The following is a 22,617-nucleotide window of genomic DNA, read 5'->3' as shown; positions in this document are numbered from 1 at the left end:
CACACTGAAATAGGTTGTGGTTTCAACTAGCAAAAAATTTCAAATACAAAAATAAACCTAAATGATCAAATAACCTGTCATTGGAAAATCATTAAAGGGATACCAATTATATGTAGAAACTTTCCAATATACTTTCATTATTTGTTTTGCCCTATTGAAAGGGACAGTAGTCAAAATTAAACTTTCATGATTCAGATAGGGCATGTAATTTTAAACAACTTCCCAGTTTACTTTTATCATCAAATGTGCTTTGTTCTCTTGGTATTCTTTCTTGAAAGCTAACCTTTGTAGGCTCATATGCTAATTTCTAAGCCATTGAAGGCCGCCTCTTATTTTAGTGCATTTTGACAGCTAGACAGTGATAGTTCATGTGTGCTATATTGACAAAATTGTGCTCACTCCCATGGATTTATCTATGAGTCAGCACTGATTGGATAAAATGCAAGTCTGTCAAAAGAACTGAAATAAGGGGGCAGTCTGCAGAGGCTTGGATACAAGGTAATCACAGAGGAAAAAAGTGCATTTATATTACAGTTTTGGTTATGCAAAACTGGGGAATGGGTAATAAAGGGATTATCTATCTTTTTAAATAATAAAAATGGCCATTTAAATGCACATATATGAATTACATCTTTCTTTAGAAACATATTTGCAATATACATTTATTGGCAAAAATGTTTATAGTCAATGGGGCTTGTATAATGTCAGCAATTAACAAACAGAGTCATTACTAGAGGATACAAGCATCTTAGCAAGTGCTGTGTTTAAAATGCTGGTACACAGAGCATACTTAAATACACTTTTGAAACAGCTTTAGCTTTTACTAAAAGCATTTTTGTGAATATGTGTATATTACAAAAATGCTTCTGTTCAAAACTGAAATGCATCCATGTGCATAACAGTTTTAGCTGGAATGTCCCTTTTATGGGTCTTGTATCTCTCTCTCTCACAAAAATATATATAAAAAAACAATTTTCAGAACAAAATGGCTTCTTCAGGCACAAGTCAGTATTTAGGATGACCTCTCTTGGCACTAAGCACATCTTGAACTCTTTTGGGGAGACTGTGTTGAAGTAATCTTCTGGTATAATATATCAGGCTTCTTTTAGCACTTCCCAGAGTTCTTCTTTAGATTTAGGTTGCCTTTTATTTCTTTTTAGATGATCCCATACTGCCTCTATAATATTAATGTCTATCTGGACACTGTGGAGGCCAGTCCATGGCTGTCAGTGTTTTATCAGCTGTTTTTCTCTCCAAATATGGTTTCACTGCTTTAGCAGTGTGCTTAGGATCGTTATCATGCTGAAAAATAAAACCATTCCCAATCAGGCGCTTTCCAGAAGCAATGGCATGATGAATTAAAACCGTCTGTACTTTTCATCATTCCTGATCCCATCAATTAGGACATAATCGTCAACACCACTGGCAGTAATGCAGCCCCAAACCAGGACAGCCCCTCTATCATATTTCACTGAAGGTTGCAAGCAGTTATTCTTCCATCTCTCTCCAACTCTTCTTCTCACATATTGTGGACAATTTGACCCAAAAATTTCAAACTTGGATTTGTCACTCCATAATACTCTTCTCCACTGATCTGCATTCCAATCTTTGTGAGCTTTAGAATTTCTTAGACTTTTCACCCTGTTCCCCACAAAAATCATTCCTGATCAAGCTTCTTCGGACTGTAGAAGGGTCAACTTGGCATCCCGATGAAGCTGCCAGATGCTGAGCCAGGTCCTTACTGAACGTCTTCTGGTCTCTCAAAGAAGAAACTCTGAGAAACGTCTCATCAGATTTTAAATGTTTTCTTGGCCTTCCAGGCCTTTATTTGTCTTTTGACCTCTCCTGATTCATCACATTTCTTTATAACAGCTTGAATACCACATCTTGAAAATCCAGTTTGTTTGCTGATTTCCCTTTGAGAGTGGCCTTGCTGATGCAAAAGTATGATTTTATGCTTGTCAAATTCTGTGATCTGGCATTTTGAATAGAATAATGTGATTGAAAGTTGTTCTTATTAGCAAGTTTCCAATTAATTAAACTCATACTACATGTGTATTTAATGCTCAAGCAGGTCTTGCACAAACCTGGTGTAATAGACATTTGTTTTTAGCAATTACATTAATTAGGGTTCTATTCCATTTAGAGTTTTTGAAGAGCTCGGTTCCTGCTATTTCTCAAGTGTAAGGGGAGGTCACACTAAATACTTTAGCCTATAGAAGCAGTTTTTTCTGATTGTTTTCTGTTTTTAATACTGCATACAAATATCCTGTATTTTCTGGTTGTGTTCTAATAAAGAGACTTATAAATAATTATATATAATTATAATATATATATTATACCATTGCTAAAACAAGAAATCTAATGCTGGCCTAAGACTTTTTCACAGTACTGTATGTATGTATGTGTATATATATATATATATATATATATTCATATATACTTTTTCAAGCATATTAAGGGGCTCAGTTTCAACACCCAAACCCCTTCAAATCAAATTAAGGGACACTGAACCCACATTTTTCTTTTGTGATTCAGATTGAGCATGCAATTTTAAGCAACTCTCTAATTTATTCCTATTATCAAATTTTCTTCATTTTCTTGGTATCTTTATTTGAAAAGCAAGAATGTAAGTTTAGATGCCGACCCATTTTTGGTGAACAACCTGGGTTGTTCTTGCTGATTGGTGGATAAATTCACCCACCAATAAACAAGTGCTGTCCAGAGTTCTGTACCCAAAAAATAGCTTAGATGCCTTCCTTTTCAAATAAAGATAGCAAGAGCATGAAGAAAAAATGATAATAGGAGGAAATTAGAAAGTTGCTTAAAATGGCATGCTCTATCTCAATCACGAAAGAAAAAATGTGGGTTCAGTGTCCCTTTAAACTTGGTATCAAATGGATTAAGTATTGTAATTTTTACATTGGCCATGTAATACATAGAAGTCAGTCTGATATCTATTTTAAAGAGGAGAACTTTCAATTTTTCCATAAAGTGTATGTATAGGGCTTTATTCTTGACAGAGAGAAACAATTTCCAGATGTACCTTTTTATTATGGTGTAAAGTTAGTTAAAATTGCATAAAGCATTGGATGTTTCAGCTATCTTGCAATAAATTAAAGGGACTCTGAACCCAGTTTTTTTTCTTTAATAATTCAGATAGAGCATGCAATTTTAAGCAACTTTCTGTCAGGGTTTTTTCCCTGTTGTTTGCCATATGCTGCTGGCAGACATTTTACTCACCTCTCTTCCTGACTATGGTGCATTGTGGGGGATGCTGCTCATTTCCTACACTTCCTTTTATGGCCAGACTGGTGTGCATCATCCATGTGAGACAGGATGCAGTCTCAGAATTGTGATGTCATCACTTATTATTTAAAGGGCCTCTGTTCAGCATGCTTTGCCTTTGCGTTGTCTCAGACCTGTTTGTGAGAGTTCCTGTGTATTACCTGGCTGCCTATATAAACACAAAACCGAAAAGAGAACAATGTAGTTCTAAATGATCACGATGTGTGGTTTTCTCTGTATGATAGATGCTGTTCCCATATGTAGCAAATAAGAGGTTTCACTGTTCTGTTATTATGAATACACTCTGCTGTGTATAGATAGTGTAGGACTTCAGGTGTTCTAGTGTTCACATGCACTGGGTTAGAGATATACGTGAAACTGCAATGCAATGCACGTATACTCCAGGAGTTTACCTATACCCTGCGGCGTTCCTCGAACAAAGAACACTCTTGTTGAAAAGCTGTGGTCCTGACAGCTCCGAGACCGTGTGTGTACCACCCAAGATAATTATGGGCCAAAGGTATATGATACTTCGTCAAGCGGTGTTGAGCGGTAATATGTGGTTGTACAGTCAGAGATAGTGCAATCGTTCAAAGTAGATATGTGGGGTAAATACGAGAGAGGGAACAGAGTGAAGCCTTGCACTCACTTACCATCTCTCCCCGACCATCGAGACACACCGCCACCATTGAACAGAGACGCCGGCGTCTTCCTGGATTCCTGCTGACGTGTACGCTACACGTGTTCTCCTCTGACGTAGCCGCAACACACGCCCTTACCTCGAAGCCAATCAATAGGTAGGATGGGACGGTACTCACCACAGACAGTCCAATAGGGAACAGGCGCCACTTCGTATGGGGTAAACTGCTGTCCAAACAGGCTTAAAGCATAAATAATCCAAAAACGAAGGTGGTGGCAGCAGTTAATAGATAAAAAGTCTATGTTTATTTATAATCCATTAAAAAATATATTCCATGGAGGAACATAAAACGTATACTGTTTGTTTCTACCTGTGCACTGTTTTTCTACATTTTATGTTCCTCCATGGAATATATTTTTGAATGGATTATAAATAAACATAGACTTTTATCTACTAACTGCTGCCACCACCTTCGTTTTTTGGATTATTTACCTGGCTGTCTGACATCCTTCCTGATCCCTGGCTTGTTCATGACTCTGCTGGTTTCCTTGTTCCTGATTCTGGCTTGTCTGACTATTCACTTTGGCTCCTGACTCGGCTCGTCTGACTACCAGCTCTGGTTTTGACTCCTGGCTTGTTATTTGACGTGTGGACTTTTTATTATTATTTTCTATTACTAAAGGTGTGATTATTTTTGCACTTCTCGTCTCAGTCTGATTCCTGGCACCCTGACACTTTCTAATTTACTCCTATTATCAATTTTTCTTCATTCTCTTGCTATCTTTATTTGAAAAAGATGGCATCTAAGCTTTTTTGTTCAGAACTCTGGACAGCACTTTTTTATTGGTGGATTAATTTATCCAAAAATGGGCCTGCATTGCAGCAAATTTTGAGGGGGAGATAGAGAATAAAAGAGAGGAAGAGATAGAGGAGAGACGGAGGGGGGGGTAGAGTAGGTTTTGCCAGTGGCATGGGATGTGTACCCACTCTGATATGAAAATCCAGTCCACATCCGTATTTTGCATATGTCTATGGAAAAACTACACGTTGCAGTGCCAACATTTTTGGTAAATTACATGTATAGATAGATGTAGGATAGGGACCTTAAAGGGATGTAAAACTCGAAATGTTTATTTTATGATTCAGATTGAGCACATAATTATAAACAACTTTCTAATTTACCTCAATTATCAAATTGTCTTCATTCTTAGGAGCATGCACGTTTCTGGAGCATTATGCGGCAGCAGTTTTGCAAGAATGCCATGACTTTGTAAGAGCACTAGATGGCAGCACTATTTCCTGTCATGTAGCGCTCCAGACACTCCAGACACCTACGTAGGTATCTCTTCAACAAAGAATACCATGAGAACAAAGCAAATTTGATAAAAGAAGTAAACTGGAAACATTTTTGAAATTGTATTCTCTGTCTATATCATAACCATTTACATGACATCTGGCTTATGGCTATTTGGCCAAATGCAGTAACTAATTCTTTGTCTTTTTGCTTTTAACCTAAATACGTGCAACTAAGTGCTGGCTATTTTGTGTGTTTATTTGTACTTCCTGAAAAAGATCTGAAGTGTAAGTAACTTGATGATAGCCCCGCAATGAAGTATTACACATCCCTTGTGGATTCTAACACCATGTAAATCCGAATTCACTCACACAATCATTTTACAAAGGTTATTTTCCCATTTATACTATTGCACAACAAGGAAACGGCTATATACACTAACAGTAAATAACAAGGAAGTTGGTTTCTTATTCAAGCTGTTTCTTATTGGTGAAATTCTGTTTCTTATTCATGGAAGTTGGTTTCTTATTCTTTTTTTGTCAGACTGCTTTAAATTGACTTTAAAATAAAAATATAGGTTTTATTTATATAATAATATGATTCATATAATGTAGTTACACAGAGGTGGAATCCCTTTATACAACAATTGAATATACAAACTTGAAAAAAGGGCATACGTTGGCACCAATACAAATATTACTATTTTGAATAAGTAACATATATTTTCAAAGGGTTAATAACCGTTGAGCCACTGATTTCACTATGAATATATACAGGGTAGATCCCCTCCATGCCATGCAATTGTTTTTAACCTGACCCAATGGTGTTTTCGGCACATAAATTGATGCCAACCCTGGCATAGGTGACATAATTCTCATTTTTGAATAAGTAACAGATATTTTCAAAGGGTTAATAACCGTTGAGCCACTGATTTCACTATGAATATATACAGGGTAGATCCCCTCCATGCCATGCAATTGTTTTTAACCTGACCCAATGGTGTTTTCGGCACATAAATTGATGCCAACCCTGGCATAGGTGACATAAATCTCATTTTTGAATAAGTAACAGATATTTTCAAAAGGATTAATAACCATTGGGTAAATGATTTCACTATTGTCAGGTTACCATCTCATAACAGGTTATATTGCTACACACTGTCCCTTTAACACTTATCACACCTGTTTTCCTCCCTTTATAAGCCCCTCCTCGTCTGATTATCCTTGCTTAGTATTGAAGTTCTATAGCCTCACAGAACTTTCCAAGCCTTCACTTGCTGCCCTGTACCTGCAGGATTCACAAAGCAAAGGAAACAAACAACTCTACTTGATTTACTTGCCTTTAGAACCTTAAAGGTCTACTTGCCAAACTTATCACTAAGGAATCTCTTCTCCACAGACTAACTACAAATCCTCTGTTTATTTCGTCTGAGCTCCGTTACAGTTTCTGTCCGCTGTGCCTGTTTCCTCCCACTCAGCATGATTAAGGTCAGTTGATGACCGAAACGTTGTTGCTTTCCTGTATGTCTCATCATTAAAAGCAGTTAAAAGTTCATAAAGTGTGGTGCTGCTGCTCTTTTCTACAAATTCCTCCCACTCAGCCTCACGGAAAGGATTGCGGTGACGTCACACGCCAGCTGCGCAACCCCTACTCAGACGCCAACCTCCGCTGCAGAGAGTACACGGACATTCACGCCGCTACAACCGCAGTAACAGCCAGGCGGTAAGATTTCAGCTTCTCTAAACGTATGCCTAATATCTAGCTTAACGCTTCTATGGAATATAACGTTATAAGCAATTACTCCTTCATCATAAGTCTGTTACAGCTGTATGTTAATTCTGCTTAGCCGCTCAGTACATTAAGTCAGAAAAGGCCTGTTAACCCTTCTCTAGGTTTTACACGTATCACTATATATTTATCTTGGGATTTTCCTAGCTTGCAGACTTGTCTCTAAATTATAGCGGTTACCTTCAATTCTTGTTTTTGGTTCTCACCACTAAATTTGGTTCGTTGGTGTGTGCCCCTGCTGCAAGGATTTGGTGTTTTATAGCACATATGGCAGCAATAGGGAACACACACTAACTACTCCATAAGACTAATAGCTTTACTGTGACAGTTTGGTTAACCCCTTAGTGACCAGAGCACTTTTCCATTTGTTGACCGTTTGGGACCAAGGCTATTTTTACATTTCTGCTGTGTTTGTGTTTAGCTGTAATTTTCCTCTTACTCATTTACTGTACCCACACATATTATATACCGTTTTTCTCGCCATTAAATGGACTTTCTAAAGATACCATTATTTTCATCATATCTTATAATTTACTATTAAACAAATTATAAAATATGAGGAAAAAATGGAAAAAAACACACTTTTTCTAACTTTGACCCCCAAAATCTGTTACACATCTACAACCACCAAAAAACACCCATGCTAAATAGTTTCTAAATTTTGTCCTGAGTTTAGAAATACCCAATGTTTACATATTCTTTTGCTTTTTTTGCAAGTTATAGGGCACTAAATAAAAGTAGCACTTTGCTATTTCCAAACCACTTTTTTTCAAAATTAGCGCTAGTTACATTGGGACACTGATATCTGTCAGGAATCCCTGAATATCCTTTAACATGTATATATATTTAGAAGATATCCCAAAGTATTGATCTAGGCCCATTTTGGTATATTTCATGCCACCATTTCACTGCCAAATGCGATCAAATAAAAAAAAATGTTCACTTTTTCACAAACTTTAGGTTTCTCACTGAAATTATTTACAAACAGCTTGTGCAATTATTGCACAAATGGTTTTAAATGCTTCTCTGGGATCCCCTTTGTTCAGAAATAGCAGACATATATGGCTTTTACGTTGCTTTTTGGTAATTAGAAGGCCGCTAAATGCCACTGCGCACCACACGTGTATTATGCGCAGCAGTGAAGGGGTTAATTAGGGAGCATGTAGGGAGCTTGTAGGGTTAATTTTAGCTTTCGTGTAGTGTAGTAAACAACCCCAAGTATTGATATAGGCCCATTTTGGTATATTTCATGCCACCATTTCACCGCCAAATGCGATCAAATTAAAAAAAACTTTAAATATTTCACAATTTTAGGTTTCTCACTGAAATTATTTACAAACAGCTTGTGCAATTATGGCACAAATTGTTGTAAATGCTTCTCTGGGATCCCCTTTGTTCAGAAATAGCAGACATATATGGCTTTGGCGTTGCTTTTTGGTAGTTAGAAGGTCGCTAAATGCCGCTGAGCATCACACGTATATTATGTCTAGCAGTGAAGGAGTTAATTAGGTAGCTTGTAGGGAGCTTGCAGGGTTAATTTTAGCTTTAGTGTAGAGATCAGCCTCCCACCTGACACATCCCACCCCCTGATCCCTCCAAAACAGCTCCCTTCCCTCCCCCACCCCACAATTGTCCCCGCCATCTTAAGTAAAATAAAAGTTTTTTGGGGGGTTTTAGGTTTTTAAAAAAAAAAAAATTCTTCTGCTGTGTAGGACCCCCCTTAGCCCCCAACCTCCCTGATCCCCCCCAAACAGCTCTTTAACCACCCCCCCTCTGCCTTTATTGTGCACCATATTGGGTACTGGCAGCTGTCTGCCAGTACCCAGTTTGAAAAATAATAATGTATTTAAATTTTTTTATTTTCTTAAATATTTTTGTAGTATAGCTGCCCCCCCCCCAACATCCAACCCCCCACCCTCTCCCAGATGCCTTGATTTGAAAATCCCACCCTCCCCAGTCCTCTCTCCCACCCTCCAGATCTACAGCATATTGATGCTGTTTGCATTGATCTCACGTGCACGCGTGTACGGCTCTCGTGCACGCGCCCGTGCACGCGCACACGCCCGCACAAGATCCCTCCCCCCTCCTCCACCAATAACTGCCCACTCGCCTCCCTGGATGAGCTCCCACCCACCAACGGTAACGGCTATCGATAGCCGATGCAGAGAGGGCCACAGAGTGGCTCTCTCTGCATCGGATGGCTAAAAACAGTTATTGCAGGATGCCTCAATATTGAGGCATCACTGCAATAACATGAAAGCAGCTGGAAGCTATCAGGATCGCTTCCACTGCTTTCAAAGACCAACGACGTATGGGGTACGTCCTTGGTCATTAACTGCATTTTTTTGCAGGACGTACCCCATACGTCTTTGGTCGTTAAGGGGTTAAGTATTGCTGCCACCTCCTACATAAACTCCTTTTCCAAAAGTCTCAGTGATGCAACACACATATACTTTAACCTATATAATCTCCAGCAGTTGTGGTCCAAATCATTAACTTGACACAACCTCATATCTTTTAGATATCGTGTCCTTGATCCTGACAGAATACTAAGCCCATTTAAAACTGAAAAATGGACCCAGCTGGAATTAATGCACACATGCAGACCCTTACTCAGAGGGTTGATTTGTTAACTGAGGCCCTTAATACCCTTAAGGTTGAGAATGATAATATGAAAACATACATTAGGGATGTAGTAGAGAAAAATTCTGGGGTGACAGATCCCAGTACAGGGATTTCAAAAATGCCTGCCTCTTAATGTTTTCTTTGAAACCCCATACATACCCTAATGATAGAGCCAGAGTGCTTACTGTAATATCATACCTTAGGGGTGAGCCCCGTACCTGGGCCAACACCTATTTGGAAAGCAATGATGACATATTAAACTCTCTTGAGAATTTTTTCTTAGCCATGGGTCAACTATACGAAGACCCATATAAACAAATTACGTCTGAGAATGCCATGAGATCATTAAGGCAAAAGAAGAGAGTAGTTGAAGACTACATTGCCGATTTTAAGAAATGGGCTAAGGATACAATGTGGAACAACATTGCATTGAGAAATCAATTTAGATTGGGCCTATCGGAGGGCATTAAAGATGAACTCTCAAGATCAGATTTACCTCCTACTCTGGAGGAACTGATGTCCCTTAGTATAACAATAGACAGACGTCTCAGAGAGAGACAGCAGGAGAGATCCTACCATGAGCCCACCCAAAAGAAACAGCAAACACCTCATACCTCAAAATCCTCACCTGAACCCATGGACATCGGGTTTGTACGGGGACCCCTAAGCCCTGAGGAAAAGGTCAGGAGACGAACAAACAACCTATGTCTATACTGTGCTTCAGAGAATCATACAGTTAGAGATTGTCCTACACTGCAGAAGCAAAGTAAGGGTAGGACTGAAAATCTAGCCTATTGCTGTTCTACTCAGGTCCTTCCTACATCATACTTACATCTATCTCTTCTTTTACAGTGGGACCAACAGCGGGTCAACGCTACCGCGATAATTGACTCAGAAGCCACAGCTTCCTATATTGATAATGCTTTCACTCACTTAAATAAAATACCACTAGTAAAAAAAAAAGTCTCCTGTTTTCTTAAGGGGTATTGATGGTAAAATATCACTACAGGGCCTGTGGAATATCAAATTATTCCTATTCTTTTAATCACTACTGATCACCATAGAGAGTATATAACTTTTGACGTTATCTCCTCCCCTATATCACCTGTTATTGTAATTGGCTTAAAACACATAATCCTGCCATAAATTGGTCTAGTTTATCTGTGACTTTCAACTCCAAATTCTGCCTCAATACTTGTTTCCCAACACCTATCCTGCACACTTCTGAAAAAATCCCAGAGGTTGAAATACCTGAGGTATACCAAGACTTTTCTGATGTATTCAGCAAAACCGAAGCAGAACCCCTACCGCCTCATAGAAAGTACGATTGTCCCATTGACATATTACCCGGTTCAGATATCCCATCTGGCCATATTTACCCGCTATCCAAGCCAGAACTCATACATCTAAAATCTTACTTAGATGAAACCCTCAAAAAAGGTTTTATACGGCCGTCTACTTCTCCTGCAAGTGCTGGGATCTTCTTTGTTAAAAACAAAGATGGGTCCCTCAGACCTATAGTTGACTACAGACAGCTAAACAAAATAACGATAAAAAATCGTTATCCTCTGCCGCTCATTCCTGAAATCATAGAAAGACTCGAAGGGGCTAAATATTTTACCAAATTAGATCTGAGGGGTGCTTACAACCTCATCCGCATAAGATCTGGGGACGAGTGGTTGACTGCGTTTAGAACCCGCTACGGGTTATTCGAATACGTTGTGATGCCTTTCGGGCTATGTAATGCCCCAGCAACTTTTCAGCACCTGATAAATGACATTTTCAGAGATATTTTGGATGTCTTCACCGTCATCTACCTTGATGACATATTAATTTATTCTAAAACGTACGATGAACATGTCCTACACGTTCGACAGGTGCTATCCAGGCTTAGAGGCAACCATTTGTACGCTAAAGCTGAAAAATGTCTATTCAACTCATCATCCATTACTTTCTTGGGTTACGAAATAACCTCTTCAGGCATAAGCATGGAAACAAAAAAGGTAGAAGCAATTCTCAACTGGCCTGTACCTAAAACCAGACGCCAAGTACAATCCTTCATGGGGTTTGCGAATTTCTATCGCAAGTTTATTAAGAACTTTTCCAGTTTAGCCTTACCCCTAACCACTCTCACCAAAATTAACAAACCTTTCAAGTGGAATACCGAGGCCCAAGAAGCTTTCGATATGTTCAAACACAAATTCACTTCAGCACCCATTCTACGTTTTCCTGATCCGAACCTCCAGTTTGTACTGGAGGTAGATGCGTCCAATTATGCCATCGGAGCAGTACTCTCACAGAGGGAAGCACTTTCAAAACCATTACATCCAGTAGCCTTCTTTTCCAAGACTTTAAATCCAGCAGAACAAAACTACCCAATTGGTGACAAGGAATTACTGGCAATAAAATATTCCCTGGAACACTGGCGTCATCTGCTAGAAGGGGTTACTATCCCCACATTAATATATACTGATCACAGAAATCTGCAGTATTTGAAATCCACCCGTACCCTTTCAGCAAGACAGGTCAGATGGAATATTTTCTTCTCATATTTCAATTTTCTGATCACTTACCGTCCCTCCGAAAAAAACCTCAAAGCAGATGCTCTCTCTAGGATTACTATTGACACCGTACCCCCATTAACAGAAACCCCCCCATTAACAGAAACCTCTATTATCCCAACGTAAAACTTCCTCTTATTTACACTACAGTCAGAACCCATAGTTCAAAAGGAACAACATAAGGATCCCTCCAAACCACTTAATCAACTACATCAGAGACCTAACGGTTGCTATTATCATAACGCACGGTTGTACATACCACCATCCCTAAGACTGACATTACTCCACATGGTACATGAATCTTCTCTGGCAGGACATCCAGGAATACATAAAACGCAGGAATTAGTCTCCAGAAACCATTGGTGGCCTTGCATGTCCAAGGACATTTATGATTACGTTTCATCTTGTCCAGTATGCACTACCTCAAAAAGAAGCAAACATGCTCCCTATGGCCTTCTACTACCACTACCCACTCCGAAAACCCCTTGGTCGCAGATTGCTCTTGATTTTATTGTAGACCAGCCAATGTCGTCGAAGAACACCACTATTATGGTTGTAGTGGATCATTTTACGAAAATGTGTCATTTCATTCCATACTCGAAATTACCTACCGCCTTAGAAACTATACAACTACTCATGAAACATGTCATAAAACATCATGGACTCCCAGATTCCATAATTAGTGACCGGGGAACCCAATTCTCTAGTAAACTTTGGCATCAATTTTGTAAAACTTTCTCTGTAGATAGGAAACTTACCACCGCATATCATCCTCAGGGAAATGGACAAACTGAGAGGTGTAATCAGTGGCTTGAACAGTTTCTCAGATCTTTTTGTTCTCGTCAACAGCATCTTTGGTCTGAATTTTTGCCGTATGCTGAGTTTTCTTATAACAATACTCATCATTCCACTATCAATCAGACGCCTTTCTTCGCTAATTATGGCTATCATCCCCGTTTCCAGTTATTTCCTACCTCCGATATACTCTCACCCAGCATCTCTGAATTTTCCGAGAACATAACCTCCAATTTCAAATATATTGAAAATGCCATTCTCAGAGCAAAAGAAATATACAAAAGATACTACGACCGCCATCGTTTGCCTCCTCCTGTTTACGCACCTGGGCCTAGATTTAGAGTTCTACGGCCAAAGGGGTGCGTTAGCTACGCGTGCTTTTTTTCCCCCCACACCTTTTAAATACCGCTGGTATTTAGAGTTCACAGAATGGCTGGGTTTTCAGTGCGTTAGGCTCCAAAAAGGGAGCGTAGAGCATAATTTAACGCCACTGCAACTCTAGATACCAGCGGTGCTTACGGACGCGGCCAGCTTCAAAAACGTGCTCGTGCATGATTCCCCCATAGAAAACAATGGGGCGATTTGAGCTGAAAAAAAACCTAACACCTGCAAAAAAGCAGCGTTCAGCTCCTAACGCAGCCCCATTGTTTTCTATGGGGAAACAGTTCCTACGTCTGCACCTAACACTCTAACATGTACCCCGAGTCTAAACACCACTAACCTTACACTTATTAACCCCTAATCTGCCGACCCCGCTATCGCTGACACCTGCATATTTTTTTTAACCCCTAATCTGCCGCTCCGTAAACTGCCGCTACCTACATTATCCCTATGTACCCCTAATCTGCTGCCCCTAACACCGCCGACCCCTATATTATATTTATTAACCCCTAATCTGCCCCCCTCAACGTCGCCTCCACCTGCCTACACTTATTAACCCCTAATCTGCCGAGCGGACCGCACCGCTACTATAATAAAGTTATTAACCCCTAATCCGCCTCACTCCCGCCTCAATAACCCTATAATAAATAGTATTAACCCCTAATCTGCCCCCCCCTAACATCGCCGACACCTAACTTCAAATATTAACCCCTAATCTGCCGACCGAATCTCGCCGCTACTGTAATAAATGGATTAACCCCTAAAGCTAAATCTAACTCTAACACCCCCCTAAGTTAAATATAATTTAAATCTAACTAAATAAATTAACTCTTATTAAATAAATTATTCCTATTTAAAGCTAAATACTTACCTGTAAAATAAACCCTAATATAGCTACAATATAAATTATAATTTATATTATAGCTATTTTAGGATTTATATTTATTTTACAGGTAACTTTGTATTTATTTTAACCAGGTACAATAGCTATTAAATAGTTAAGAACTATTTAATAGCTAAAATAGTTAAGATAATTACAAAATTACCTGTAAAATAAATCCTAACCTAAGTTACAATTAAACCTAACACTACACTATCAATAAATTAATTAAATAAAATACCTACAATTATCTACAATTAAACCTAACACTACACTATCAATAAATTAATTAAATACAATATCTACAAATAAATACAATTAAATAAACTAACTAAAGTACAAAAAATAAAAAAATATTTACAAACATTAGAAAAATATTACAACAATTTTAAACTAATTACACCTACTCTAAGCCCCCTAATAAAATAACAAAGACCCCCAAAATAAAAAAATGCCCTACCCTATTCTAAATTACAAAAGTTCAAAGCTCTTTTACCTTACCAGCCCTTAAAAGGGCCCTTTGCGGGGCATGCCCCAAAGAATTCAGCTCTTTTGCCTGTAAAAAAAAACATACAATACCCCCCCCAACATTACAACCCACCACCCACATACCCCTAATCTAACCCAAACCCCACTTAAATAAACCTAACACTAAGCCCCTGAAGATCTTCCTACCTTGTCTTCACCATGCCAGGTATCACCGATCGTTCCAGGCTCCGAAATGTTCATCCAAGCCCAAGCGGGGGCTAGACATCCATCATCCGACGGCTGAAGAAGTCCAGAAGAGGGTCCAAAGTCTTCATCCTATCCGGGAAGAAGAGTAGATCCGGACCGGCAACCATCTTCTTCCAAGCGGCATCTTCTATCTTCATCTGATGAGGACCGGCTCCATCTTGAAGAACTCCACCGCGGACCCATCTTCTTCTTCCGACGACTTCCCGACGAATGACGGTTCCTTTAAGGGACGTCATCCAAGATGGCGTCTCTCGAATTCCGATTGGCTGATAGGATTCTATCAGCCAATCGGAATTAAGGTAGGAAAATTCTGATTGGCTGATGGAATCAGCCAATCAGAATCAAGTTCAATCCGATTGGCTGATTCAATCAGATTGAGCTCGCATTCTATTGGCTGTTCCGATCAGCCAATAGAATGCGAGCTCAATCTGATTGGCTGATCGGAATATTTTTCTAATGTTTGTAAATATTTTTTTATTTTTTGTAACGTAGTTCTTTTTTATTTTTTGTACTTTAGTTAGTTTATTTAATTGTATTTATTTGTAGATATTGTATTTAATTAATTTATTGATAGTGTAGTGTTAGGTTGTAGATAATTGTAGGTATTTTATTTAATTAATTTATTGATAGTGTAGTGTTAGGTTTAATTGTAACTTAGGTTAGGATTTATTTTACAGGTAATTTTGTAATTATTTTAACTAGGTAGCTATTTAATAGCTATTGTACCTGGTTAAAATAATTACAAAGTTGCCTGTAAAATAAATATTAATCCTAAAATAGCTAAGATATAATTATAATTTATATTGTAGCTATATTAGGATTTATTTTACAGGTAAGTATTTAGATTTAAATAGGAATAATGTATTTAATAAGACTTAATTTATTTCGTTAGATAAAAATTATATTTAACTTAGGGGGGTGTTAGTGTTAGGGTTAGAATTAGCTTAAGGGGTTAAACAATATATTAGAGTAGCGGTGAGCTCCGATCGGCAGATTAGGGGTTAATATTTGAAGTTAGGTGTCGGCGATGTTAGGGAGGGCAGATTAGGGGTTAATACTATTTATTATAGGGTTATTGAGGCGGGAGTGAGGCGGATTAGGGGTTAATACATTTATTATACTAGCGGTGAGCTCCGGTCGGCAGATTAGGGGTTAATAATTGTAGTTAGCTGGCGGCGACGTTGTGGGGGGCAGATTAACGGTTAATAAATATAATATAGGGGTCGGCGGTGTTAGGGGCAGCAGATTAGGGGTAAATAGGGATAACGTAGTTGGCGGCGGTATACGGAGCGGCAGATTAGGGGTTAAAAAATTTAAATATAGTGGCGGCGATGTGGGGGTACCTCGGTTTAGGGGTACATAGGTAGTTTATGGGTGTTAGTGTACTTTAGAGCACAGTAGTTAAGAGCTTTATGAACCGGCGTTAGCCCAGAAAGCTCTTAACTCGTGACTTTTTTCTGCGGCTGGAGTTTTGTCGTTAGAGTTCTAACGCTCACTTCAGACACGACTCTAAATACCAGTGTTAGAAAGATCCCATTGAAAAGATAGGATACGCAATTGACGTAAGGGGATCTGCAGTATGGAAAAGTCGCGGCTGAAAAGTGAGCGTTAGACCCTTTAATGACTGGCTCCAAATACCAGAGGGCGGTAAAAACCAGCGTTAGGAGCCTCTAACGCTGGTTTTGACGGCTACCGCCCAACTCTAAATCTAGGCCCTGGTGACTTGGTTTGGCTCTCTACGAGACATCTTTCCTTGAATTTGCCTTGCAGGAAACTTTCTCCTGTTTGTTGGACCTTACCCAATTGAAAAGGTCATCAACACCAATGCAGTCCGTCTCACATTGCCGTCTACTCTAAAGATCCATCCAACTTTCCACGTTTCCCTTCTCAAGCCCTATAGGGAGATCAGGGGATCCAGCATTAATCCTCCTCCTCCCCCGATTACTCTGGACCCTAACGTGGAATATGAAGTACGATCCATCCTGGATTCCCGACGCCGCCGTGGGCGACTGGAGTATCTAGTTCATTGGAGGGGGTACTCCTCAGAGGAGGATTCCTGGGAACCTGCTTGTAACATCTCAGCACCCCGTTTGGTCTCCCGCTTCCATCAGCAGAATCCAGACTGTCCGGGACCTTGAGCACCGGGAGTTGTTCCTTGAGAGGGGGGTCCTGTCAGGTTACCATCTCATAACAGGTTATATTGCTACACACTGTCCCTTTAACACTTATCACACCTGTTTTCCTCCCTTTATAAGCCCCTCCTCGTCTGATTATCCTTGCTTAGTATTGAAGTTCTATAGCCTCACAGAACTTTCCAAGCCTTCACTTGCTGCCCTGTACCTGCAGGATTTACAAAGCAAAGGAAACAAACAACTCTACTTGATTTACTTGCCTTTAGAACCTTAAAGGTCTACTTGCCAAACTTATCACTAAGGAATCTCTTCTCCACAGACTAACTACAAATCCTCTGTTTATTTCGTCTGAGCTCCGTTACAGTTTCTGTCCGCTGTGCCTGTTTCCTCCCACTCAGCATGATTAAGGTCAGTTGATGACCGAAACGTTGTTGCTTTCCTGTCATTCCATCATTAAAAGCAGTTAAAAGTTCATAAAGTGTGGTGCTGCTGCTCTTTTCTACAAATTCCTCCCACTCAGCCTCACGGAAAGGATTGCGGTGACGTCACACGCCAGCTGCGCAACCCCTACTCAGACGCCAACCTCCGCTGCAGAGAGTACACGGACATTCACGCCGCTACAACCGCAGTAACAGCCAGGCGGTAAGATTTCAGCTTCTCTAAACGTATGCCTAATATCTAGCTTAACGCTTCTATGGAATATAACGTTATAAGCAATTACTCCTTCATCATAAGTCTGTTACAGCTGTATGTTAATTCTGCTTAGCCGCTCAGTACATTAAGTCAGAAAAGGCCTGTTAACCCTTCTCTAGGTTTTACACGTATCACTATATATTTATCTTGGGATTTTCCTAGCTTGCAGACTTGTCTCTAAATTATAGCGGTTACCTTCAATTCTTGTTTTTGGTTCTCACCACTAAATTTGGTTCGTTGGTGTGTGCCCCTGCTGCAAGGATTTGGTGTTTTATAGCACATATGGCAGCAATAGGGAACACACACTAACTACTCCATAAGACTAATAGCTTTACTGTGACAGTTTGGTTAAGTATTGCTGCCACCTCCTACATAAACTCCTTTTCCAAAAGTCTCAGTGATGCAACACACATATACTTTAACCTATATAATCTCCAGCAGTTGTGGTCCAAATCATTAACTTGACACAACCTCATATCTTTTAGATATCGTGTCCTTGATCCTGACAACTATGAATATATACAGGGTAGATCGCCCTCCATGCCATGCAATTGTTTTTAGCCTGGCCCAATGGTGTTTTTGGCACAGAAATTGATGCCAACCCTGGCATAGGTGACATAAATCTCATTTTTGAATAAGTAACAGATATTTTCAAAGGGTTAATAACCATTGGGCCACTGATTTCACTATGAATATATACAGGGTAGATCCCCCTCCATGCCATGCATTTGTTTTTAGCCTGGCCCAATGGTGTTTTTGGCACAGAAATTGATGCCAACCCTGGCATAGGTGACATAAATCTCATTTTTGAATAAGTAACAGATATTTTCAAAGGGTTAATAACCATTGGGCCACTGATTTCACTATGAATATATACAGGGGGCCCGATCCGATATGAAGCGTCGCCCGCAAAAGCCGGCGACGCCGAAATTTGCCCTGGTTTGGTATCACATATACGGCGTAACCTAGAAGTTACGCTCGTATATTTCTGCCTTCGCCCGTAGTTTTTTGGGCCATAGGCAGGTATACCAAACCAGCGCAGTTTGGTATCCAATATACAGCGTAAGGACTTACGTGGCGAAAATGGAGAAATCTTACTCCATTTTCACCTCGCCACAAAATGCAGCCGTAGTAAGCCTTACGCTGTCTATTGGAGCCCCGTAACTCTCTAAACTACCTGCTAAATAAAACCTAACATCTAACGCATGCGCAATGTCTATCTACCTGTCAACCGCGATCCCCCGCCGCAATCCCTAATAAAGTATTTAACCCCTAAACCGCCGCTCCCGGACCCCGCCGCCACCTACAATAAAAGTATAACCCCCTAATGTGATCCCACTACACCGTCGCCAGCTACCTTACCTACCCCCTAAAGTGAGCCCCTACCCCGCCGCCATCTACCTTACCTACGCCCTAAAGTGAGCCCCTTACACCGCCGCCATCTACCTTACCTACCCCCTAAAGTGAGCCCCTACCCCGCCGCCATCTACCTTACCTACCCCCTAAAGTGAGACCCTACCCCGCTGCCATCTACCTTACCTACCCCCTAAAGTGAGCCCCTACCCCGCCGCCATCTATCTTACCTACCCCCTAAAGTGAGCCCCTACCCCGCCACCATCTATCTTACCTACCACCTAAAGTTAGCCCCTACCCCGCCGCCATCTATTTTAAAAATATTAACCCCAAATTTAATCCCCCTACACCGCCGCCAGCTATATTAACTATATTAACCCTAATTATATTAGGGTTAATATAGTTAATGTCGTTATTATATTATATATATATTAAGTATAATAACCCTATCTAACTCTAACATCCCTAACTAAATTCTTATTAAAATAGATCTAATTAATATTATTAATTAAAATATTCCTATTTAAATCTAAATACTTACCTATAAAATAAACCCTAAGATAGCTACAATGTAATTAATAATTACATTGTAGCTATTTTAGGGTTTATATTTATTTTACAGGCAACTTTGTATTTATTTTAAATAGGTACAATAGCTATTAAATAGTTAATAACTATTTAATAGCTACCTAGTTAAAATAATTACCAATTTACCTGTAAAATAAATCCTAACCTAAGTTACAACTACACCTACACTATCAATAAATTAAATAAACTACAAATATCTAAACTAAAATACAATAACGTAATCTAAACTAAATTACAAAAACAAACAAACACTAAATTACAAAAAATAAAAAAAAGATTACAAGATTTTTAAGCTAATTACACCTATTCTAAGCCCCCTAATAAAATAATAAAGCCCCCCAAAATAAAAAAAATTCCCTACCCTATTCTAAATTAAAATAGTTCACAGCTCTTTTACCTTACCAGCCCTTAAAAGGGCCTTTTGCGTGGCATGCCCTAAAGAAAACAGCTCTTTTGCCTGTAAAAAAAAAAACACAATACCACCCCCCAACATTACAACCCACCACCCACATACCCCTATTCTAAACCCACCCAAACCCCCCTTAAAAAAACCTAACACTACCCCCCTGAAGATCTCCCTACCTTGTCTTCACCCAGCCGGGCAGAACTCTTCATCCGATCCGGGCGATGTCCAATCAAGCGGCAGTGAAGTCTTCTTCCATCCGGGCGATGTCTTCAATCAAGCGGCAGTGAAGTCTTCTTCCATCCGGGCGATGTCTTCAATCAAACGGCAGTGAAGTCTTCTTCCATCCGGCGATGTCTTCAAGCAAAGCGGCATCTTCAATCTTCTTTCTTCGCTCCTCCGCCGCGGAGCATCCATCCTGCACGAAGACTGAACTAGGAATGAGGTACCTTAATTCCGATTGGCTGATAGGATTCTATCAGCCAATCGGAATTCGACGGACGCCATCTTGGATGACGTCATTTAAAGGTACCTCATTCCTAGTTCAGTCTTCATGCAGGATGGATGCTCCGCGGTGGAGGAGCGAAGAAAGAAGATTGAAGATGCCGCTTTGCTTGAAGACATCGCCGGATGGAAGAAGACTTCACTGCCGCTTGATTGAAGACATCGCCCGGATGGAAGAAGACTTCACTGCCGCTTGATTGAAGACATCGCCCGGATCAGATGAAGAGTTCTGCCCGGCTGGGTGAAGACAAGGTAGGGAGATCTTCAGGGGGGTAGTGTTAGTTTTTTTTAAGGGGGGTTTGGGTGGGTTTAGAATAGGGGTATGTGGGTGGTGGGTTGTAATGTTGGGGGGTGGTATTGTGTTTTTTTTTTACAGGCAAAAGAGCTGTTTTCTTTGGGGCATGCCCCGCAAAAGGCCCTTTTAAGGGCTGGTAAGGTAAAAGATCTGTGAACTTTTTTAACTTAGAATAGGGTAGGGAAATTTTTTTATTTTGGGGGGCTTTATTATTTTATTAGGGGGCTTAGAATAGGTGTAATTATTTTAAAAATCTTGTAATCTTTTTTTTATTTTTTGTAATTTAGTGTTTGTTTTTTTTGTAATTTAGTTTAGATTATTTTATTGTATTTTAGTTTAGATATTTGTAGTTTATTTAATTTATTGATAGTGTAGGTGTATTTGTAACTTAGGTTAGGATTTACAGGTAAATTGGTAATTATTTTAACTAGGTAGCTATTAAATAGTTATTAACTATTTAATAGCTATTGTACCTAGTTAAAATAAATGCCAAGTTACCTGTAAAATAAATATAAACCCTAAAATAGCTACAATGTAATTATTAATTACATTGTAGCTATTTTAGGGTTTATTTTATAGGTAAGTATTTAGATTTAAATAGGAATATTTTAATTAATAATATTAATATTAATTAGATCTATTTTAATAAGAATTTAGTTAGGGATGTTAGAGTTAGATAGGGTTATTATACTTAATATATATATATATAATATAATAACGATATTAACTATATTAACCCTAATATAATTAGGGTTAATATAGTTAATATATATAATAACTATATTAACTATATTAAACCTAATATAATTAGGGTTAATATAGTTAATATAGCTGGCGGCGGTGTAGGGGGATTAAATTATGGGTTAATATTTTTAAAATAGATGGCGGCGGTGTAAGGGGCTCACTTTAGGGGGTAGGTAAGATAGATGGCGGCGGGGTAGGGGCTCACTTTAGGGGGTAGGTAAGGTAGATGGTGGCGGGGTAGGGGCTCACTTTAGGGGGTAGGTAAGGTAGATGGCGGCGGGGTAGGGGCTAACTTTAGGGGGTAGGTAAGGTAGATGGCGGCAGGGTAGGGGCTCACTTTAGGGGGTAGGTAAAGTAGATGGCGGCGGGGTAGGGGCTCACTTTAGGGGGTAGGTAAGGTAGATGGCAGGGTAGGGGCTCACATTAGGGGGTTATAGATTTAATATAGCTGGCGGCGGGGTCCGGGAGCGGCGGTTTAGTGGTTAATACATTTTTTATTGTTAGGATAGTGAGGGGGGATAGCGGATAGAGGGTTAGACGTGTCGGGCTATGTTTGGGAGGTGTGTTAGACAGTACGGGTGATTTTATAACTTTAGTCAGGTTTTGTAGGCGCCGGCAGTTTCTAAAGTGCCGTAAGTCACTGGCGACTCCAGAAATTTGTACTTACGCAGATTTCTGGACATCGCTGGTTTGTCAGACTTACGGCACTTTAGCCTCTGACGCGCCGTATATAGGATAGCTAGTTGTGCGCTGAAACTGCGGGCGGCGGGGGTTCCCTCGCTTCCGCCGCAAACTACGATCTTTATCGGATCGCGCCCAGGGTATTTATTCATAGTTAAATCAGTGGCCCAATGGTTATTAACCCTTTGAAAATATCTGTTACTTATTAAAAAATGAGAATTAGAGCACCTATGCCAG

The sequence above is a fragment of the Bombina bombina genome, chromosome 1, assembly GCF_027579735.1.
Source record: "Bombina bombina isolate aBomBom1 chromosome 1, aBomBom1.pri, whole genome shotgun sequence".
In the NCBI taxonomy this organism is placed as follows: domain Eukaryota; kingdom Metazoa; phylum Chordata; class Amphibia; order Anura; family Bombinatoridae; genus Bombina; species Bombina bombina.
The sequence above is the reverse complement of the archived record's forward strand: the minus strand, read 5'-3'. Positions refer to the sequence as shown.